Source organism: Hemicordylus capensis, chromosome 2 (assembly GCF_027244095.1).
Source record: "Hemicordylus capensis ecotype Gifberg chromosome 2, rHemCap1.1.pri, whole genome shotgun sequence".
NCBI lineage: Eukaryota > Metazoa > Chordata > Lepidosauria > Squamata > Cordylidae > Hemicordylus > Hemicordylus capensis.
Window position 1 is genome coordinate 100,729,227 of NC_069658.1, and position 25,075 is coordinate 100,754,301.

Genomic DNA, 25,075 nt, shown 5'->3' on the forward strand with positions numbered 1-25,075 from the left:
TGAGGTTCCTTCTCATAAGAATATGGCCATATTCATAAGACTATGGCTGCATTCTCGTGCATGTAATGTGAAACCGGAGGTTGAAGAACCTGGAGTTTCAATTTGAAATCATTAATCACGTTGCATACGTTTGTCCAACTGCAGTTTGGCAGCCTCCAGTTTCAGGTCACTCCTTCACTTGGACTCTTCAGCTCTCCAACTTGCACTGCACTAAAACTCTGCTGAAGGCAGCCTCCTTATATTCTCTTTTTCCCTCTACATTTTTTTTAAAACAAACCAGTTAACACAAGTTCCCTCCATTAAAAAACAAAAACATACCCCCCCCCCAAATAAAACCCTCTCTTCCCTCCAAAATCAAACTGTAGAGCAGGAGCTGTGAACCTTTGACATCTGCACAGCTTTTTAACATAGAAAGGAAGCAAAGCAATTGCAATACAGAAATCCTATATGCAAAAAAAAAAAAAAGGACGTTCAGGCCTCATTCCTTCACAGGGGGTCTATATCTACTGTTAAGTGCCTTCTAAGCACAAGGTAATCTAAGGCGGAGTGCAACTATGCCTGCTGCATGGCAACCACCTGCTCTGGGGCTGCCATTCAGAGGTGGGGGAGGATTGGGTAGGGGGGTTCCTTGGTTTCCCTCTGTCCTGTTTTGGGAGCAGTGACTTGTGCATGGCCATCTCCTCCTGTCTTCCCAGTCTTTCCCTTCACCTCAGAGCAACCCAAGTATGAGTGTGGCTGTGCTGGGCCCCCTTGCACAGTGGCCTTCTTGCAAGGGGTGGAGCAGGTGGAGGTGGCACATTTCTGGTGCATGCCCAGACCCCTTTGGCTACAAGGCTCCTAGTCTGGGGCAGAGGAAACTTGCAGAGGAAACAGCAGAGGAAACTTGTTTTGGTGGGGGCCTTGCATGGTGGCAGCTATGGGGTTGCATTAGAGGGCCCTTATCTCCCTTGCCTGGGTCCCTGGGGTGTCAGGTGCAGAGGGGCTTGAGGTGAGGCCATGGACTCTGTGTGCACAGGGGTGCTTGCCTGCTGCCGTGACACATCGCTGGGCTGACTCCCAATGGCCTGGCACATGGACCCGCAGGGGGAGGCCTTAGGGGCATATTCATTCATTCATTCATTCATTCAATTTTTATACTACCCTTCCAAAATTGCACAGGGCAGTTTACAATTAAAACAAAACCATTAACATCAGTTAACAATTAAAACAGAAATTGTAAAACAATGTAAAACAACAATTAACAATTAAAACATCATGAAACAGCAATTAAACAATCAGAACAATTTAAAAACCCTGAAAACCAGGTTACAACATTAAAACCAAATACAACTATTTAAAAACCCTGGAAGTCCAGGCCAAACAGATAGGTTTTAAGGGCTCTCCTGAAGGTCAATAAAGAATTCAAATTGCGGATTTCTGCAGGGAGTGCATTCCACAGTCCAGGAGCGGCTACAGGGAAGGCCCGCCTCTGAGTCACCACCAGATGCACCAGTTGTAGTTGGAGATGGACCTCTTCAGATGACCTTAACGTGCGGTGGGGATCACGCAGAAGAAGGCGTTCTCTGAGGTAACCTGGACCAAAGCAGTTCAGGGCTTTAAAGGTAATAACCAGCACTTTGTATTTTGCCCTGAAACCTATCGGCAGCCAGTGTAGCTATGCAGTGTTTCAGAACAGTCATAATATGGTCTCTTTGGGTAACCCCAGAGATCAATCTGGCTGCCGCATTTTGAACTAACTGAAGTTTCTGAACTACTTACAAAGGCAGCCCCATATATAGTGCATTGCTGCAGTCGAGCCACTGGTGCACCACTGCTGGTACACCACTGTTTTGAGGTCGTCGTCCTCAAGGAATGGTGCCGAAGCTGATAGAAAGCACTCCTGGCCATAGCTTCCACCTGAGATACCAGGGTCAGGCTTGGTTCAGGCCTGGGTCCAGGAGTACTCCCAAGCTGCTCACCTGCTCCTACCGGAGTAGTGTAACCCCATCCAGTACAGGGAGATCAGGCGTGTATGGCAAGCATCCAGCCTGCAGAATCCTGAAGGTCCCTTACAGTGGGCCAGGAGGTGTTTGGGGCTATGCACGTTCCTGCAAGGGATCAAAGGACTGTCCCTGCACTCCTTGAGAGGCCAGTGGCTTGGGAATGGCCTTCAGGTATGGGCAGGTAGGGCCTTGGCATCAGCAGCTGGGGTTGGTAGAGCAGCTGCTGAGAAGCAACGGTTGGTGAGCTGGTTGGTGAATAGTTGTGTAGAATCCACCATGCAATTGAGGCAGCTGGTGTAGGGCTTAAACCGCTTCTCAGCTGCCTCATCAGACCACTCCAAGGCACTCACCACTTCATGCACCGTTTCTTTGTAGGCACACACTGTCCAATCTGTGGCCTGCTCAAAGACCTGCCTGTCTTCCTCATGCCTTTCCCCCTCTCTCTGGTCCATTTCATGCAGCACATCACAGGTAGCCTGTGAGCATAGCGTAGTGGTTAGAGTGTTGGACTAGGATCGGGAAGACCCAAGTTCGAATCCCCATTCAACCATGAAACTCACTGGGTGACTCTGGGCCAGTCATGTATCTCTCAGCCTAACTTACCTCACAGGGTTGTTGTGAGGATAAAAATAACCATGTACATCACTCTCAGCTCCTCGGAGGAAAAACGGGATATAAATGTAAAAAATAAAAATAAAAATAATTAATAAATGCTGCATTAGCAAGTCCTTGACAAGCTGGAGGCAGTCAACACCCCTCCTGTTGCGCAGCTGGGGTGTATTGCTGCGGGTACACTGGTACCCCATGCCTGTCACCTTCCATCTGCCCAGGACCCCAACAATTGGGACTGCTGTTAGTGCACACCTGTGGAGCAGGCAACAGCTTTCCTATGCCCGGCCACCTACATTGGTTGTAGGCAGGACAACGGCATGGGTTGCCCTGTTTGGGGCATCATTGTGTTAGGGACAAAAACCAAAGAGGAGTTTTTGTAGAACACAGCTGTCCATTAGAGGGGGCCCTGCTGGAGTGCAGTGGTGTGCTGTGATCTGCACACCCGTCTTTTTATACAGACAGCCGCCAGTTTGGTGAGTCTTGGCTGGAATGGTGAGACATGGGACTACCTCTCCACTGTTCACTGCCCCCCTCTCCCACCCCGCATATCTGCGGAAGGGTGTGACCAGTTCTCTTTGACAGCTGTGGAAAGCCAGCAAAGCACGAGATGGTTTTGTATCTTTAAAAACTCTGAACTCCTCAGTGTTGCCAGGCAGAATGGGGAAGGATAGTGGGGGTGGGGGGTGGGGTGCTTCGGCTGAGAGGAGGTCACTGAGAGCCGTGACGTGCATAGAACTACTGCATCCCTGGGCAGGTCTGTACTGCCCTCTCTTTGATTGTAGTTCCGAAATTGGAACAAACCTGGGGTTATGGCGGTGTCCATGTTTGGACGCAACACTTTGGCAGCCAAACCTCGGGTCTGTGGCAAACCTTACTGCAAACCGAAGGTTCAAACTGGAGTTTGGCGAGGCAAACTGCAGGTCGCTTTCAGCTCAAAACCATGGTTGCACAAATTCAGACATAATAGAGTTCCAACCTCAGCCGCATTTGACTCCAGTTCCATGTTATGTCCAAATCTGACCATTGGGTGTTTTACAAAACATTGGTCAAGACAAAAGTGACAGACCAAATAGGGTTTGATAAAGGAGTAACAAAACTACAAGGTGAGATTTGAGGAGTAACAGAATTACACAAAGAAGATGAATCTCTGGTTCTCTGAAAAACCGTCTGAGGCTGAGTTTACTATTTTGCAGAGGGTGTTGGCTCAGCAGATAGATGTGAGAAACCTTTCAAAGGAAGAACTAGTGGCATGGAAGACGCCAGAAAGAAACATGTGGGAGAAGAGAACCAAGGGGGGTAGGTGGGTGGGTGAGACTGATACTGGAACTGAAGAAAAATGGAAGGGAATATATCAGAATGGTATATTTCAATTATCTACCATTTAGGCTTGACACTTATATTTCAAGGATTCGATGCTTTTGTGGATTCAGAAAGGAACCGCAGTGGCCTATGGAGGGGCGGCGTTGTTGTTTTATATCACTGTGGTTGTTATTGCAAAGTCAGTTTGAAACTCTGCCAGAGAAATGGGGAAGGCTTTACTTTTAAAAACTGAAACTTTAAAAAGCTGTTGCGGTCTAGTGGCTAAAGTGTGAGGTTTGGCTGTGACAAGTGTGGGTGCAAATCCCCATTTAACTCAAACTCAGACTCACAGACGAACACTTGCTGTCTCTCAAACACAGTTCTCATGAAGTGGTAAACCTGTGTCTGTCTGGGCTGTACGGCTACAGACTGCATGTGGGGCCTCCTATTACTTAATGCCTCTACATGCAACACAGACAACTGTCTTAGGTCAGAACATTCTCTCTGAATTTTTATGTAGAGAAGGGTGGTTTGTTTGTTTTTTGGTATGAAAAAGATATCAATCATGTAAGCTCCATCACGCAGTGGGTGTAGGCCAGAATTAGGTTTACCATCTCATGAGAACATAACTTTGCAGACAATGAAGTCATTCACACAATCAAAAACTATGTTCTACCTGGATTTGGGAGCTGTGTGTAGGGGTGTGCACAAAACCAGCTGGCCCAGTTCGGCTCAAGTCCAAATTGGACCTGAACCAGACCAGGCCAGTTCAGTTTCCCTCCCCATTGAACCCCTCCTGGTCCTGGAGTCTTTTTAAAAAACACCTTTTTAGTACTTTCCCACTCTGGGCGGCTTCTCCAAGGCTACGGGGGTCAGGGAGGTTCCCCCCTCCCCTGCCGAACTTCCTCATGCCAAAAATCAACCAGTTTGGGAGTTCTTTGGCCTTAAAAGGGCCGGCAGAGGGAGGCGGAAGCTCCGCAGACCCCGCCCCCGCCCAGCAGCCTTGGAGAAGCCAAGTATTAAATTAAACAAAAAATTAGTCATGAACCCCCTGAACGGCTGGGGTGTGTGTTCAGTCTGGGGTCAGGATGGACACAGGGTGGTTTGGTTCGACCCCAAACTGTCGAACTGAATCGGTTCGACATAGAACACATTCAATGTCGAACCTATTTACACATCCCTAGCTGTGTGTGCTCCCAATTTTTGGTATTGTGGAAGCAATCTAGGAAGAAAACCTGGGTAGAAGTGACTGTGTGGAAGCAAAACCTGGGTAGTTTTTCTTCCTAACTTGCTTCCTCACAATCACTTCTACCCAGGTTTTCCTCTTACCTTGGAGCTTGGAGTTATTCACACAACCTTTCAGAAGAGTGGGTGGGTGGGGCAAAACCTTCCCTTCCCCCCTGACAACCGTTGTAATGTTGCTGGGAGCACAGACTGTGCTCCCAGTTGAGCAGTGCTGTGCCAGGTGGTGTGGATCTCCAGAGGCTGGGACAATGCATCCCAGCCTCTGGGTATCTCACAATGCACCACGTGCCAAGCTAGGTTGCACCTCCCAAGCCGGTTCACACACCCCTAATGGAACAAGTGTCTGTATACCTCTCTGGTTCAAAAAGCGGTATTCTGAACCTCTCTAACCACATGCAGGTCTTCTTGCTCATACTCGTGTATGACGTCTAGGATCAGAAGCTGGAACTGAATACCAACTGGGCAGGAATACATGGGTAGGAACAACAAGAGAGGGCTGTTTGCCTGCAGGTCCCTCTTATGGGTTTCCAAGAGGCATATGGTTGGTCACTGTTGGAAACAGGTTGGTGGATTGATGGACTTCTGGACACATCTAGCAGAACTCTTCTTCAGGGAGACAAGTTAGTCATAACAAATCCCATTAATCTAAATAGGACAGTCACGATGCTGCTCTGCATGTTTAGACCCCTGTAGAAGCCATCTGATGACATCAAACCATATCCCCAAGTTCCTTATGGAAATACTTTTATCACTGGTTATATCATTTTAACAATTAAAAAATATATAGTTTTAACGATAAAAATAGTTTTATCGTTTCCTATGGAAATAGTTTTATCGCTGGACCCCCAACTTCTTTTTTTCAAGCCATTGTCGGTGTAAGTGTTAAGACTCTCAAAGCTATATTTAGAATGGAAACCAATTTCTACCTTTCAGATACTGATAACCTGCTTTAAAAACAACCCCACCACAAAAAGCCCTAAGCAATTTGATGTTTTGCATGCTTCATCCCTTACATGGAAACACAAGTCTGCCTTTTAATAAAGCCCTAATAATGATCCTTCTTTAAAGGACAAGGGCTAATCACTTGCCGCTTAGCATTCCAGCCACACTATCATGGAGATCGAATAAATCAGTGAAAACAGCAAGATGCAGCACAACTAATTTTCATGTAAAAAGGGGTGATTGCCTTAAAAAAAAAACACCATTGTGATGTTTTTTTAAGCTGTTAAAGCCCAAAACATCCTCGTCTATCGGTTTATGAATTATTAATTTTTAAAAAGCGAGAAAAGAGGCTTCCCTCCCCCGCCCCACATCTCATCTGCTAAGCCACCACAGACTGAAGTGCCTCACACTGATTCTTGATTTACATAGTCCCAGTTGGAAGCTAATGAAGACTGCTGAGCCACCTTTCAACATGCAGATAAACCTTCATGTATTTAAAAGCAGGGAATGCACGCTTGTTGCTGGCAAATTATTCATCTAAGATCTGAAGTTTCTGACACCGCCTGCGTCAGATAAACTGTCACCCAAATTGCAAACTAATTAGTGATTCAAACATTTTCGAGCTGATTGATGACAGAATAATTTACGCTTGTTTCTCAGTTTCCAGCTGGCACAGGCTGCTGACTGGAGCCCTAATTAGCGCGAGTACATCAGTCATGTTCTGCCAAGGCAGCACATACAATTAAAAGGCAGTTTAAATGGAATATCACATTAAAAAGGCTGGTAGATGCAAATGTGAGGAAACAGCACTTTAGGAAGAAATGACAACAGAACCCCATAAACCAAAACAGAATAGAGCAGGATTTTTTTTTTTAATGAAGTAAGAACTTTTGCTATGCATAGGTTATTTAACTAAACAAAACAAAACAAGCAGAGAGTTAAAATGTGTACGCTAAATACTTCTTAATCTGAGGAGCTTTAGCAATCACTGCCTTGTTCTCATATTCTGGGCATTTTTGTTTTGTTTTGTTTTGTTTTGTTCAGGTGGGTTTCAAGAGCGAATAACAGATTGGAAAGTTGATGAAACTTTGTAAGCACCTTTTAGCTTGTCCCAAGGAAGGAAAATTAGTTTCCTTGGCTCCTCCCTCTAATAAAAACCATATGTAAAGAGAAAGAAACTCAGATTGTTCTTAGATTTCTGCTACTAAGCTAAGGTCTTGCAAAGACTGCTGGCAAGACATGTAATAATTTAGCACCTTAGGTTTAGCAAAGTTGATCATGATTTTCAAAACTAAGCTCTCGGAATAAGAACTGTTTAGATCTAGCAGTTCAGGCTTAGCAAGGAAATGAACTGTCTTGCAAAGTGCAATGTACAGGTGAAACTCGGAAAATTAGAATATCGTGCAAAAGTCCATTAATTTCAGTAATGCAAATTAAAAGGTGAAACTGATATATGAGACAGACGCATTGCATGCAAAGTGAGATAAGTCAAGCCTTAATTTGTTATAATTGTGATGATCATGGCGTACAGCTCATGAAAACCCCAAATCCACAATCCCAGAAAATTAGAATATTACATGGAACCAAGAAGACAAGGATTGTAGAATAGAACAATATCGGACCTCTGAAAAGTATAAGCATGCATATGTATTCAGTACTTGGTTGGGGCCCCTTTTGCAGCAATTACTGCCTCAATGCGGCGTGGCATGGATGCTATCAGCCTGTGGCACTGATGAGGTATTATGGAAGACCAAGATGCTTCATGAGCGGCCTTCAGCTCTTCTGCATTGTTTGGTCTCATGTCTCTCATCCTTCTCTTGGCAATGCCCCATAGATTCTCTATGGGGTCAGGTCAGGCGAGTTTGCTGGCCAATCAAGCACAGTACACTGTATACTTTTCAGAGGTCCGATATTGTTCTATTCTACAATCCTTGTCTTCTTGGTTCCATGTAATATTCTAATTTTCTGGGATTGTGGATTTGGGGTTTTCATGAGCTGTACGCCATGATCATCACAATTATAACAAATTAAGGCTTGACTTATCTCGCTTTGCATGTAATGCGTCTGTCTCATATATCAGTTTCACCTTTTAATTTGCATTACTGAAATTAATGGACTTTTGCACGATATTCTAATTTTCCGAGTTTCACTTGTAATCCTATCTAGCAAGCATTGCTCTTGGACAGGGTACCTTAATTGCCAATAAGAAGTAACCTCCAGAAAGGTGAAACTATCCAACAAAAAGCAGGAAATTTGATTTCAAAACAGATATGAAGATCAGTCTTTGCCCCCCCCCCTAAAAATGTCTAACATTTTAGACATGGTCAGCAAGAGGACACATTCATTTTTAAAAGAATGAAAGATTGAACCAAATCAGGCCCATTTGTTTCAGTTTTCATTCATATTGAAACAAATGAATATGTAGGGTCAAATGAACCAGTAATCATTTGGTTCATTCATTTCCTTCACTCATTAGGACCATTCACATGTTATGTTCTACACTAATACAGTGAATGTACAGTGTACACAGGTATAGTCATTCACATGTTATGCTGAATGCACGTAGAGAAGTACACTTCCTATCTATGCCATGCATTTGAAAGGCCTGTATCTAGGTTCAGTTTTTAAATGAACACAGGTACAGTCATTCACACAAGCATATGTACACTCGTACAGCATAACGTCTGGATCAGCCTACAGTATTTTCGTAACAGGGAATGAGGGGATTACCCTTTTTTTGAAGCACAATGGATGTCTTGATTCTAAACTTTTTTAAAGTTGAAGAGGCATAGTTGAGCTGTTCTTGGCAAAAACTGTGTTTTTTCTCATGTACCCCACCCATTGTGCTGGTTCAGGGCACTTTGAGATTTAAAAAATGGCCACTGGGAGGCAGCACAAGAAGAGGTTTGCTCCTCCTATTCAACATTAAATACAGTTTAAAAGAAAAATGTCTACCCCTCTCCCATGCTAGAAGGTAAGCCCTTTTGATCTTCTGAATCTGTTTCTATTAAGTTAATAATAGAAAGTTTGTTTCTATTTGGTAATCTTTGTACCAAATTTAAATTAGTCATGGCCCTAATAAAACAGGATGGAATCCCATTAAGAAAATGGGATGGAATAATTGGAACTGGGGAACAAAAGAAGCCTAAAGAAGCCAGGCTTTCCACAATGAAAACAGGAGGAAAAGCCCAACAAAAACAATTCTCATGGATGACCATCACTAATAACGCTCTTTCCAAATATTAAGTGAGATGGAATGTGGCTATAGTGTTGGGCTTCGATATGGAAAACCTACTGCAGGTTCAAATCTCCATTTGATGAGTTGTTTCAGAGAAAGAAAAGAAAAGAAAAGAAAAGAAAAGAAAAGAAAAGAGCGCAATATTACACATAAGAACAGCCCTGCTGGATCAGGCCCAGGAAGGGCCATCTAGTCCAGCATCCTTTTCCACACAGTGGCCCACCAGATGCCACTGGGAGCCCACAGGCAGCAGTTGAGAACACCAGGTACACCAACGGCACCTTCTTTTAGACCAGGGCTGCACAGCTTGGGGCCTCCTGCAGATGCTGGACAACAAATCCCATCACCCTGACAAATGGTCACTGTGGCTGGGGAATGTGGGAGTTGCAGTCCAGCAACAGTGGGAGGGCCAAAGTTGTGCAGCCCTGCTTCCGATGATTAGGTACAGAGGAGGCCAAAAAATCTGCTCCTTAAAAAAAACTGTGTAGAAGGCAGAGTTTGGCAGGTGCAGCACGTCAGGCTGGGGTAAGAAAAGATGTACTCACTCATAGTCTCTCTCTGCACAACTATTACTGGTTAGGAACTCTGACTAAAGCTTTGTCAACCACCATTGATTTGATTCAGGGGCATCTTGGTGCTTTGGGGAGACCCCCAGTTCAGTTAGATGGCTTGGTGTTGCAGTCCAATTTAGTCTGGTCTCACTTGAAAGGGTTGATGAAGTTTCCCCCTCATCCCTTTCCCCTGACCTCTGTTGAATATTTACTGGTCAGGATGGGGAAGAGGATTTCATTTATTTTCACTCCCGGCAGCAACAGAGCAGTAGTTGCTGTGGTGAAGCTTCAATTTGAATAAGACTTCTTATGATGCAGTTTTTTCACAGTCTGCTGCCACTGCAACACTGCACCAAGAAGAAATGTGACATAGAAGGGGCATAAGCTATTCATTAGAACTCAGAATGAAGGGAAAAGCATAGATTTTCAATATGACTAACTGAAAGTCATTAGCACCAACTTGTGAATTTAGGTCACTGTGTGATTCACTCATTAAAGACTGCATGCGTGTGGCCGAAAGTAAGGCCGATTGAGAGCCAGATTACTGAAAGAAAGAAAGTCAGCCCCGGAGCATGTGGCAGATATATGCAGGGCAGAGGAAGTGGTTACAAAGAAGAGATCCCAGGCACTCAAAAAGCAAATGGATGCCCTACAGTGCAAGTGCACTTGACAAAAGGGAAGGCAACCAGCTTCATGAGCAAAGGAAGCAGCCGCAGCACTAACCAAAGTTCCACACAGGAAGAAGTGTGACAGCGCATGCAGAAGTGGCAAAGGCTTGCTGTCAGTGTGGTATCTGCCTGCACATAATTTCCTGCCCAGCAAATGGAACAAATGAAGAGAATGTGACTGAGACAGACATTCCCAAGCTGCGTCTTGTGTACTACTGGCGGTGTGCTGCTATTGGCTGCAGAGTCAGAACCCTAGACTGTGCAGGAAGAGGTGGGAGGGTTCTTTGGGGATCTTCATTGACTTCAACAGACATTGTTTAACTTCTGCCACCTCTTTTGCCAGCATCATGTTATGATGTCATCAGGAGCAGGACAGCCATCTGAACAAGCATGTGATTCAGGCACATTTCCCTGCATCCTGCAATACTGCCCAGTGTTTAGCCTTTGCATTGGGGCGTAGGGAGCGTGGGCGTGGCCGGAGGATGAAGTCCTCCAGTGGCTCCCCAACCCCCATGCATGTGCCCCAAGCTAAGCCACCCATGTCTAACGTCAGATGCAAGGGGCAGGACCAATGATGAGGGCAGGGCCCATCAGCCTCAGCAGAGCTTTTCTTCCCCAGACAGCAGTTTGTGTAATTGCTTACCAGGAGCTCCTTTCCTTGCCTTCTTGAGGAGGCAGGGAAATGAGCTCGCAGTCAATAATTCCACACACTGCTGAATGGGGAAGGATGAGAGAGGATCCAAATGGACCCTCTCCCATGCATTGGCCCTGCCCCTTACATCACCATGCAGGGGCAGAGCCAATGCCCGGGAAAGGGTCCATTTGGAAACTTTCCTATCCCTCCGCAGTCAGCGTTTCATTGAAATGCTGGCTGGCTGGGCTTTTTTTACCCACACTGGCTGGTGGGTGGGGGGGAGAGGGGCATGCCTCCAACTCCAAGCCAGTGAGTGCTTTATTAGCCTGCTGGGTGTGCTAAGGGGCAAGGGGGGGGTACCCTGGTGCCCCCCCCGACTCTGGCATCTGGGATAATTGTCCTCCCTTGCCCCATAGTCTCTACGCTCCTGCTTTGCATTAGCACTTTCCCTCCAATTTTGCAGTCATCCTGGCGTGATATGACACAGCTGCAACCATGACTTAATGACTTAGACTCCGTCTCCACAGTTACTTCAGTGTCTGATGTAGAGATGTCCAACTACTCCTCTTGTGTGATTAGGTTGGATCAGTTTGAGTTTGTGACTCCTGAGGATGTGGACAAGCTGACTGGAATGGTGTGGCCTACCGCCTGTTCTCTTGACCCTTGCCCGACATGGCTTATATCCCCCCCCACCAGATATGGAAGGGGGGTTGTTGCAGAAGGCCTGGTAGAGGATGCCTCCTTGTCTTAAGGAGGCCTCTCAGCGGCTTTCAATACTACCGACCATAGGCCGGTTAGCCTAACGTCCGTTCCGGGCAAATTGATGGAAAGCATCCTCAAGGATAAAATTGTAAAGCACCTAGAAGAACAGGCCCTGCTGGGAGTGAGCCAGCATGGCTTCCGCAAAGGTAAATCTTGCCTCACCAACCTTCTGGACTTCTTTGAGAGTGTCAACAAGTATGTGGATAAAGGTGATACAGTTGACATAGTCTACCTGGACTTCCAAAAAGCTTTTGACAAAGTTCCTCATCAAAGACTCCTGAGGAAACTTAGCTGTCATGGGATAAAGGGACAAGTACATGTGTGGATTGCTAACTGGTTGAAAGACAGGAAACAGAGGGTAGGTATAAATGGAGAGTTTTCACAATGGAGGGAAGTAAGAAGTGGGGTCCCCCAGGGATCTGTACTGGGACCGGTGCTTTTTAATTTATTCATAAATGATCTAGAAGCAGGGGTAAGCAGCGATGTGGCCAAATTTGCAGATGATACCAAACTCTTCCGGTTAGTGAAATCCAAAACGGATTGTGAGCAGTTCCAAAAGGATCTCTCCAAACTGGGGGAGTGGGCGACAAAATGGCAAATGCGGTTCAATGTTAGCAAGTGTAAAGTGATGCACATTGGGACGAAAAACCCCAACTTCAAGTATATGCTGATGGGATCTGAGCTGTCGGTGACGGACCAGGAGAGGGATCTTGGGGTTGTGGTTGACAGCTCGTTGAAAGTGTCGACTCAATGTGCGGCAGCTGTGAAAAAAGCACATTCCATGCTAGGGATCATTAGAAAGGGGATTGAAAATAAAATGGCTAACATTATAATGCCCTTATACAAAACTATGGTGCGACCACACTCGGAGTACTGCGTAGAATTCTGGTCACCACATCTTAAAAAGGACATTGTTGAACTGGAGAAGGTACAGAAGAGGGCAACCAAGATGATCAGGGGCCTACAGCACCTTTCTTATGAGGCAAGTCTACAACACCTGGGGCTTTTTAGTTTAGAAAAAAGACGACTGCGGGGAGACATGATAGAGGTCTATAAAATCATGCATGGTGTGGAGAAAGTGGAGAGAGAGAGAGAGAGATTCTTTTCCCTCTCACACAACACTAGAACCAGGGGTCACTCCATGAAATTGATTGCCAGGAGGTCTAGGACCAACAAACGGAAGTACTTTTTCACACAACGCGTGATCCACTTGTGGAACTCTCTGCCACAGGATGTGGTGACAGCCGACAACCTGGATGTCTTTAAGAGGGGTTTAGATGACTTCATGGAGGAGAGGTCTATCAATGGCTACTAGTCGGAGGGCTGTGGGCCACCTCCAGCCTCGGGAGAGGGGTGCCTCTGAGTACCAGTTGCGGGGGAGTAATGGCAGGAGAGAGGGCACACCCTCAACTCCTGTCTGAGGCTTCCAGCGGCATCTGGTGGGCCACTGTGCGAAACAGGATGCTGGACTAGATGGGCCTTGGGCCCTGTCCAGCAGGGCTGTTCTTATGTTCTTATGTTCTTAATTATTAGACCACTTCTGAAGAAGCCTACCCTGGATCCCTTGGACTTGAACAACTACAGGCCTGTCTCCAACTTTCCGTGGCTGGGCAAGGTAATTGAGAGGGTGGTGACCTCACAGCTCCAGATAGTCTTGGATGAAACTGATTATCTTGACCCATTTCAAACTTGCTTTTGGGCTGGCTATGGGGTGGAGACTGCCTTGGTTGGCCTGATGGATGATCTCCAATTGGGAATGGACAGAGGAATTGTGACTCTGTTGGTCCTTCTGGACCTCTCAGCGGCTTTCAATACTACCGACCATAGTATCCTTCTGGAGCGTCTGAGGGGATTGGGAGTTGGAGGCACTGCTTTGCAGTGGTTCCACTCGTACCTCTCGGGCAGGTTCCAGATGGTGTCCCTTGGAGACTGCTGTTCTTCAAAATCTGAACTCTTGTATGGTGTGCCCCAGGGCTCCATATTGTCTCCAATGTTGTTTGCTGGGAGAGATCATCAGGAGATTTGGTGCAGGGTGCTATCAGTATGCTGATGACACCCAAATCTATTTCTCCATGTCAGCATCATCAGGAGAGGGCATAACCTCCCTAAATCCCTGCCTGGAGTCGGTGATGGATTGGATGAGGGATAACAAACTGAGACTGAATCCGACTATGACGGAGGTACTCATTTTGCGGGGTCGGAACTCAAGAGATGATTTTGATCTGCCTGTTCTGGATGGGGTCACATTTCCCCAGAAGGAACAGGTACACAGTCTAGGGGTGCTTCTGGATCTGAGCCTCTCCCTGGTCTCCCAGGTTGAGGTGGTGGCCAGAAGTGCCTTCTATTAGCTTTGGCTGATACACCAGCTGCATCCATTTCTTGAGGTGAATGACCTCAAAACAGTGGTACATTTGCTGGTAACCTCCAGAGTGGATTACTGTAATGCGCTCTATGTGGGGCTGCCCTTGTACATAGTCCGGAAACTACAGTTGGTCCAGAATGCTGCAGCCAGGCTGGTCTCTGGGTAATCTCGGAGAGACCATATAACTCCTGTACTGCAGGAGCTACACTGGCTACCGATATGTTTCCAGGCAAAATATAAGGTGCTGGTTATAACCTATAAAGCCCTAAACAGTTTGGGCCCTGGGTATTTAAGAGAACGCCTTCTCCGTCATGAACCCCACCGCCCACTGAGATCTGCTGGAGAGGTCCATCTGCAGCTGCCACCGGCTCATCTGGTGGCCACTCAGGGATGGGCCTTCTCTGCTGCTGCCCCGAGGCTTTGGAATGCGCTTCCTAGTGAAATAAGAGCCTCCCCATCTCTGACAGCTTTTAAAAAGTCTTTAAAGATGCATCTCTTCATCCAGGCTTTTAATTAATATTGTTTTAATGGATCTAATGCTGTTTTAAAATGTTCTTTTAAAAATTTTAAATTGTTGTAATGTGTTAATTTTTTCATGTTTGTCTCAACTAATGTTTTACTTTGTTTTTATTCTGTTGTAAACCACCCAGAGACGTAAATTTTGGGTGCTATAAAAATGTTTTTATAAATAAATTATAAATAAACCGTGCTGCCACACTGATATAGATCCCTGATGTCTCTGAACTTTCAGAATCTATTGCAACAAGCGCACTTAGCAGCAATCCTATCCTAATCTATTTGGTGAAAAGTAAGAAATTGATTATGCTGTTAACCATACTGCTAAAATGTATACAGATAGAGAAAATCTCAAGAAACAGATATCTCAAAACATTAGCAGAAATAGATGAAAACCCACATGATTACTTGACTGACACACTGAATTCTTCTATTCTAGGAGGTGAATGAAGTGTGGACCTTCTCTGATCACAAAACAGTGGCTACCAATGAACATGCCAAAAAATGTTTCACATGCTTAGTGCCGGAAGGACCTTTTTCACTGATTCCTACTTCCTTCTAAAGCCCTCCTGTGCCTCCCAGAATATATCCTTGAAGGTCCTGCAACCCTCAGGGACAGATTTTCAAGAGGTCCAATGAGCTACAGAGGGAAGGGGAGATTGGTGAAAATTGCCCCTGTGCAAAACACTTTCCAGCACATGAAATATTTGTTTGGATTATCAGCCACTAAGTTTTAGAAGTGGCATAGAGGCATAAGCTAATGAAATGACTTCAGCAACTTATAAAGCATTACAAAATGAACTACTTCAACAGTCAAATACCAGATTAGTATATACTCTGGGGAAAAGGCTAGAAGTTGTTTGGTAAATATATTTCAAATTGCAGGTAAAAGCCAAAGACAGTGCAGCTAGAATGCTAAGTAGCAGCTGATGATGCACAAACTAGACTGGTCTAAGGGCCATGACTAATTTAAATTTGGTACAAAGAGTTAACTTAATAGATTAATAGATTCAGAAGATCAATAGGACACATTACAAAGATGTGTTTTCAGACCAAGTTGCTCACCAGAGGAATACTTGATACAAATAAATCCACAGATGCCACCTGTAATTCGAACATCTCAGAAAGTTCCACTATAGATGTTTTTCAAACTATCTATAGGGCAATCCTGGATTAATTAGTAGCCTGGCAGGAGTTTGGGGTAACTTGCTGTTTTGGGCCTACAACTCCCATCATCAAATAATCATCCCTGTAGTACAAAAACAAGAAGTTGTCCAAGCCTGCTTAGTAGAGGTTCCTCAGTGAGAAGAACTGCTGAAACATGTTTTGCTGTCCATTACTGATCTAGCTTCACAACATGCAGTCACAGGGAAATACTGGGCACCTTCTCAGCATTCCAGGGGGTGATTGTGAGACACGGTGTTCTGAACAGTCTGTGCACCCTAAAACAAGCCCCAGTGTACTGGGAATGTGTGGCAGACATGCAGAGGTTTCTTAGTAGGGGCTGCTGTGGAAAACATTGCCTGAAAACAGAAAGTGTGCATCAGGTATGCATACTTTCAATTACAGTACGCAATTGCATGTCAACAGTCAAATACTACAAAACATCATCAGTGAGATACAAATACTGAAATCAACTGTCATTGGGTGTCAAATGTCGTTAGCAAATATATGATCACTTGGCAAATAGCCAGAGAATATTCACTAATCATTCACAAAGGAACATTTGGAAGATAATTGTTGGGACCATCTTCTTTTCTACTCTAATTCATGAAGATCAGGCAAAAACATCTTTCTTGAATTCAGTAAGCACCAGCATAGAAATAAAAAATCACTTCTGTGTGTGGTTTCTTTAATAATATTTTATGTTTCCACTGGTTGAAACAGATCTCTCATGTCCATTGTGTAACTGAACCAGCACTTGAATTATTTTGTGCAGATTCTTGGCAATATTTTGTCCAAGGATTTTACTAAAATCACAGCTCTTTCTGTAGCAAAGCTCAGCACCTCTTGTTATTTAATAGGCCAGATCTGCTTTTTTGCTTAAGTATTTACATCTCAGTTAATCTCAGTCAACACGCAGGTGTGTGTACCTCTAGGGGCAAAATTTAATTTGTCACTTCAATAATAAGGAATGATGATCACTATAACCTCATATTATTATTTATATGTGATCTCTAAACATGCAAGCCATCTTGCCTCATTGCATTTCCTTTTGGTAATGCAGCAACTGAGCAGAGGACAAAGGAAACACTTCCCGGTTCGTACAGAAATAGGTGTTAAGACTACAATGCCAGGCCCTCGTCGTAATGTACACTGCATATTTGATGACACTAGTTCATCTTACTCCAATGTGACCTCTGCTTGGGGGAGGTTTTCATGAATATAAACAGCCTTGGGGTTAGAACCTTGTCTGCTAAGGTGTTTTTGAGATTATCTATAGAACATGACAGATGAGCCCTTGACTCTTACAACACTCAAGCTCAGAACAAAGAGAAGTCACCACACTAAACACAAATAGAATGCAAAGCGGAAGATGCGCTAAAGCACTCCAATTTGCTTCCAAGAGCAGTGAAGGCTGAAAGCTCATGTTATTCACACTCTCGCAAAATGACATATGAGTCTGTGAGATGCAAAGTAGGTTAGGTGGTAACTGTCTTTTTAAAGAATTCACTTAATAATTTATACTGGCAAATATACACCGACTCATACAATTTCAGCATACATATTCCCATTTCCAGATTCTGATCCCAGGACTGACAGGGATGCTTAACCTCTTGCCACCTGGAAGAGCCGTGTCGCTTTTGGAGAAGCTGGCAAGACAGGGGCTGCCTCCACGCATTGAAAATGATTATGATAAACAATGGGAAACCATTATGGTAAGCCAATGAAATTATCTTAACCATGAATCAATGGAGTCATCTATTTGTTTCAGTGGATAGCCTTGCTTACTGTGTGCTTCTAATGAGAGAAGCACCCTTTCCCCCAAAGGTCTGGTTCACACATGTAACATTATCAGATAGCTGCACAAAGAAGTGATGACTTACATTTGTGAATGGATAGAACTTCACAAAATAAATGAATGGACCATAATGATAGAAGAAGCTCTATCTCCTCACATCACCTCAAATATTTGTCCATAGACTTGGTTCACACATTCAGCTGCCAGTCACCTAGTTAGCAATGGAGATGAGAGATCAAGGAATTGCATGCATGTATGGATTATGGGCTTGCATTTCTGCTGTCAGAACTAGGACTTTAGCACACCCTTCACATGAGGGGTGGGTGGAATTGTACTCACCAATCCAGCGCCAACCTCATACATGAATTTGGTCACAGGAACATAGGAAACTGTCTTATACCAAGTCAGATCATTGGTCCGGCTAGCTCAGTATTGTCTACACAAACTAGCAGCAACTTCTCCAAAGTTGCAGGCAGGGGCGTTTCTCCTTTCTATCTTGGATATGCCAGGGAGGGTACTTGGAACCTTCTTCATGCAAACATGCAGGTGCTCTTCCCAGAACAGCCACCTCCCCTATGAGAAATATCTTACAGTGCTCACACATGTAGTCTCCCATTCAAATGCAAACTAGTACAGACCCTGCTTAGCAAAGGGGCCAATTCATGCTTGACACCACAGGACCAGCTCTCCTCCTCAAAGGTGTACATATAAAAATTTTACACCTGTGGGATCCAGCTGCAAGTGGGCTCATTCACACCTTTGGCCAAGGACATAAGCCATATTCATGCATAATGTTTAATGCACCTACAAAGATGCTTATGAAGAAAGAGCTCTTGCTCCATTCTGCTAAGGCTGTGCAGCATGGTGAAAGTAAAGTGTGCCATAGAGTCGTTGTTGACTCCTGGCGACCACAGAGCCCGGTGTTTTTTCTTTGGTAGAATACAGGATGGGTTTACTATTGCCGTCTCCCACGCAGTATGAGATGATGCCTTTCAGCATCTTCCTATATCACTGCTGCTTGATATACAGTGGTCCCTCAACTTACGAAGATAATCCGTTCCGAACGCACGTTCGTAGGTCGGAATTTTCGTAAGTCAAAAAGCGCATCCACGGAGGTCTGGAAACATTCGTAGGTCGAGGAAACCGCATCTAAAAATTCGTAGGTCGAGGAAGCCGCATCTAAACCGGCAACGACTTCCGGTATTTTTTGTCGTTCGTATGTCGAAATCTTCGGATGTCGAGTACTTCGTAAGTCGAGGGACCACTGTAGATGTTTCCCATAGTCTGGGAAACATACCAGCAGGGATTCGAACCGGCAACCTCTGGCTTGATAGTCAAGTCATTTCCCTGCTGCATGTGAGCCAACAGTATATGGGCTGAGGCTGGTGCCAGCCATGAGTTGGCACAATCCCACTCCCCCTGTACACACATTAATCTTCCCCTAGTCATAAGGGGAAGAGAGCTATAGCTACAGAGGTCAATGGGCAGTTCACATTGAAAATCTCATGGTACCTAGTAGATACCGCACTCATAGGTTTGGCCTGCGACACCCTACTTTTGCAAAAGACAATGCATCTCATTGGAATGATGGTTTCTTTCCTTTTCCTCCCCACTTCCTGCCCTGCATTTCCACTGAAGCTCATTTGTTCCACTCCTGAGTGGAGAATTGGTACAAGTGGCAGTGCCCCATGCAATAAGTTCTTGTAAATATGATGCCATTATGTTGGAGAAGTCACAATGGGATATTACTTTCAGTGGCATCTGCACAACAAACGGAGGTTGTGCACTAGCCCTTGAAAGGTGCTGTCCTTCTTTGTTGTACATACATGTATTCCGCTATGTCCCACCTAGTAGGGGTGATCATATTTATGTGGGGCTTCAGGTCTATTTGCATGCAAATTTAAAAAAGTCTAAGTGACAGGTATCCGCTGTCCAATACCCCATGACACTTCCATATAAATCCATTGTTCTAGACATTGTTCTCAATTCCATAGTTGTAAAACTAGACATATAGCCACTAAAGTAGCTCTAGTGATCCCCTTTTTATCATAATGGGAATGTAGTAGAAAAATATGTAATTCTTAAGTACATTTTTATGCTGCCTTCAATCTAGAGTAGTTTCCAAAATTAGATGATTGAAGTGCACAAACAGACAACCCAGATTCATCCAGCATTGTACCAGAATTGTGTGATTTGAGAATAAACCCAAAATAAATATACTAGATTAGCTTGTGGTGCATTGCACCCTCTTCCTTCATCTAAGAAAGGTGTGGGATGGTTTGTTTTCCTCCTATTGGTCCCAAGTGGCTGATCAATACATTGATAGCTCCTTACATATCCACGAAAAACAGCAGCTCAATAAAGATAGAAATTTTGAATTCCCTATGGTAGCTAAAACATCTGATGTGCAATGTAAATACAGCAGGTGCTAGGCAGTTTGCCTGTATAACATAACAGTTGTATGCAGCATCACCTCTGTAGTGGGGAACCTACAGAAGCTTGACTGCTCAGAATTGCAGCATTTCTACTGACTCTAAATAAAAACAGACTGAAGCACCCTTTGCTCAACTCAGGGCATCCTGCCTGCTTTTTAGAGGTTCCCTTTAGCTTAAGCACGGCTTGGCTGACAAGAAGCAGCCATGGGGAGTGGCAAGGATTTTGAGGACTGGTGCTGCTAAAGTACATGCTCTGGCTATCTAGAGACAGCCGTCTTCATACAAACTGCCACACAAAGGATAGGCTCTGTTGTGGTAACCAATACTTTCTAGGGAAAATAACTTTATTACACAAGAAAATAAAAATATTGAGGTTTTATTGACAGTCCACATTTTCAAATACAGATTTTTCTTTTAAGGCAATCTTAAAGAAACATGCATTAGCGTGTGGATTGACAATAAAGACACATGCCTGGTTCACACAGTCATTTGAATCTAGGTTTTAGTAACGGACATTAGCATGATTGTGTGAACCCACAACAAGATAACTGATGTCAGCTTGTGTCCCAAGATAAATCTGAGATTCCTGCCTTGGTGTGGGTTCACACAATCACACCAGTGTTGGTTACCAACTCTAAATCTAGATTAAAATCACACAAATGATTGTGTGAACTAGGTCTCAGTGTCTGACATCCAGACTAATTTACTCCTGAATAGTCCTATTGAAATTAAGTAATCTTTAGAGTAATTCCTGGGCAATACTATTGAGTAACTTAGTCCGGATGTTAGACACTATTTTCCTCTGCTTGCATTATACAGCTTCTTTCCACAGAAGACTTATATACACAGATACCTCTTGTGGCAGCCTCCTTCATGGTGGGAACCCATGATACTGTGGTATATCTGTGAATAACAGAACAATGTAAGTGGGGGAATCATGGTTCTTTTCTACCCAACCATTGACTAGTTTGAAAGGATGTGATGATTCATGCAGGAAGTACCCACACAGTTTTCTCTGTTCAGGCATTAGAGGTGACCCTAGTTATTCATGGGGGTTCAATTCCCACAAATAATGAAACCGCAAATAGCAAGACCTTGGGGCGCTTATCACGATCAACAAAAATCAGGCTAGCAGAGGCTAGCCCAATTTTTGTTGACAGTCAGAACCACTGGGCTCGCAGCTGAGCCTGGTGGTTCTGGAGCAGCAAACCCGCTCGAGAACCCCTCGTAAAAAGCAGGTTTGCGGAGCGAGCATTCCTGCAAACCTGTTTTTGTGATCGTGAGTAGCTGCAGTGCGCCTTCAGGCCACGCCAACTCATGAGTAGACCCCCGGCCGGGAGGCTTAAAAGCAGCCTCCCAGCTTGGGGGTCTCCCCAGTATGCCCTGCGTGCTCACACAGGGCATACTAGGGCTTGCGGGGGCCGCACAACCCCCACTCCCCCCCACTCCCCGCCAGCTCCGTCTTGGAGCCGGCCATGGTGTAGGCAGCTGATTCGGCCGCCCAGGGCTCCCTGCCCATTCGTGAGCAGGGAGAACGGGCTTAGCCCACTACTCCCGCTCACCCGTTAAATGATCGTGAGACCCGGTCCCTTGAGTCTATGGCGACTAGGGGGTTAGGTTCCTTGAGCTTGAAAAAGCACTTAAAAAGCAGGAAGGGGGCAGAAATAAGGGTAGAAAAGCATAATACCTTATTCTCCAGGTGTCCAGGAATGCCCTCCAAATCCCCCAAATGTTCCTTTTCCCCATTTAAATTCTGGTGGTTGTTCTTTTACAAAAAGACCCAAAAAATGGCTTTGCGCTTCAAAATGGCCACCAGAATTGACTTCAGAAGTCATTTCTGGCCACTCAGGATCCATGGATAGGTGAAAATTGCCTATATTTCATGCTGTGGATGAAGAAACTGGGTCTCTATGACCCATCTGTGGATACATGAAACTGTGATCTGCGAAATCGTGGATAACGAGGGCCTTCTGTAATGAAGTATGGAAACTATAACTTTGTACAGCCTCCATGAAAGCACACTGACAAGCCCTGCTCCCCATAATGTGTGTTAGCCTTGCTCCCTGCTATACTTAAAGGGTTACCAGACCACTTCCCCTCCATCTTGGACTTCGGCTTTGAACCTGAGCAAGGCCATTGCAGAATCAGGTACCCAGAAGAGAAGCAAGTCTAGATTTGGACCAAACCAGCAGAGTCAGGCAACCTGAACTGGTGTGAACTGCACAGAGAGGCAAAGCATCAAACCACCTGCCCACCCCCAAAAAATTCTTAAGGAGCTTAACATTCCAAATGGAGCAAACAAGGATTTTGAGCAAACACACACACTGAAAAACTGAGTGACTGAACCCCTAAAATGCAACAAAGGTAGTTTCTAAGACACTGGATTAAATTTGGCATACTAGTGTCCTTTTGTCTGGTGATCCATCTGAATAGCAACCTCCCCACACACTCATTTACCCCCTGCCTCCATAATATCCTAATCACCTCTTCTGTTTACGAACCTTCCCACTTTTGCAGCCCCTGCTAGGAGATGCTAAAGGTAAAGGTAAAGTGTGCTATCAAGAAGGAGATGCTGGGGGGGGGGGGGACATAAATCATCTCAGCTTTTAGATATATGTGTGTATGTTTCATATGTGGAAGTGTAGCTTAGTCAAGCACTTTTTCATTACACCCTGTCCTACCTAAGCTTCCCCTTTGGAGGACTCCCATCCAGGTTGCCACATTGAGTTACCCCTCCCTTCTATCTCCAAGCAGTCCCTGCCTCTCTTTGAGCCCTCACATAAGTTCACATAGTTGAGTCTCTGAGCTGCCCTCCCTACAGCCCCTGGCATGTGCATCAGTGCCCACCTGGGACCTCCTGGTCTATGGTGAAGGATAAAGCTGCAGTCTTCTTCTTGCCTATCATTTTGGCAGGACTCCCAGTGAGACCCATTCCCTTGCCTTTACTCACAAAACAGCAGAGTAATAAAAAAGCAGGTATCAAAGTGTTCCTCCCTCCCCCCGCCTGTCTTGCTCTTTCCCCAATCGCTGCCTACACTGCATCACCTGCCAGCTGACAGGCTATTTTTGTTTTTGTAAATAATCAGATGTAAGAGAGAAAAATACCCTAACATTATCCTGGTACGCATAAACACTCTCTTATTTGGGTTTTCTACCCACTTGGAAAAGTAGGAGGCATGAAATATCCTTTATATAAGTATTTAATTGTCAACCATTTGTCAAATCAATTGTCAAAGCAAAGAGGGATCTATGTTTTGATGGCAATACTACCTGCACACTTTGGCACAAGTGAGAATAGCATTACTACACTCCAAGCCTCTGGAACAAATGTGGGCATATCAGTCCCCACTCCAGATGATCTGCAGACACAGACACATTCATTTTCTGAGCACAGGGAGCTGTTAAAAAAGAGTCACAAGATTATCTGAATAAGGTTGTCATGTCATGAGTTTGGTAAGTTCAGAATGATTGTGTTCTCTTTGGTTTAATTTTGTGAGATTATCAAATGTCCTTTTCAGACACTGGATATTTATGAAGAAATAATATGTGGTGTCATGGCAGCAGACACTGCCCTATCCTACATGCACATTGATTGGAGCATTTGGAAAATCTCTGGGAAGAGCAGAAGCAGCTTGAGGAGATGAGCAAGCTTTTCTAAACAGAACAACATCTAGCCTTTCCCCACTTCAAACTAACTAACAGGAGGAGGGGAGATTTTGAGGGGCTGGTTTCTCTTTAAGGAATAAGCCCTAGTCTCTCTGTGTGTTATTTGCCAGGTCTAGAATTTGCCAGGGCTAGCAAACTCCAGTGTTTTTGTTTGTCCCTGCCTGGAGGAGGTGGAGTCAGCTAGGGCTGTGGGAGGCCCCACATTCCTTTGACATTCCTTTGACCCACATCCTGTGTCTCAGTTTGAAGCCTACTCTTTACATAAGAGCTGAAGGCCTGAGAACATAGAGAATAGAGCATAGCCAACAGGATGTTGTTGTGGTCCAGGCCTGATTTATATACTAAATATGCTCATTAGCTAGCATACAAAATTAGGCCTGTCTCATAGTATCACCAAGTGACCAAGTTCTTTTATATAGTGACCATGTAGGATCTGGGCGCAAGGAAGAAAGGAGATCAAACCAATCCTCAGACCAATCCTTTATTGAGTATAAAAGAATAACAACATCGATCTAGCTGAGCAGAAAGAAAGCAGAACATTCTCTATATTAATAACAGTATTTCAACCCTAACCAGCAACAATATTCACCCAGTGTTCCTAACTAACATATGTGTGTGTATTAAATCTTCCTAGAGCCTAAAAGAATTCAGATATAGATGGAGAAGGGGAGGGGGTAAGGAAAGCTGAGGGCTGGCATGGTTTGGGGAGATCAGGAATTAGTAAGGGGACGAGGGGAAGGGAGAGGAAGGGGAAGGGATGGAGGGATCCAAGGCTTGTAGAGGCAGCATATTACCAGGATCAGAGGCTTGAGAGTGGTGGATCTTTCAGCTGAAGGAGCGAGGCTTCTGGCTGGAGACAGGAGCGTGTGGATCAAGCATGCAGTTTGCTCAGAGCATGGCTGAGACTCAGAGCACCATGGCTGGGGAAGTCTTGGCTTCTCACTGCGCAGTAGAAGTCACAGACAGTTCCTGTCCATGGACAGAGTTCCTGCTTGTTGCCCCGCAGCTTAGCAGCAAACTCTGGGATTGCTCGTGAGCAGATCTTGCTTGTAGGCACAAGATTGCTAGCTCTCTGTCCCGTAGCCTCATTCTTTATAGTTGTATTTTCCTTTGATCTCCCATCATCTTTCCTGGGTCCCAAAAGGTGACAACTTGCTGCTACCTTCTGGATAATGTCTTTTAATTATTCAGGATATTGCCC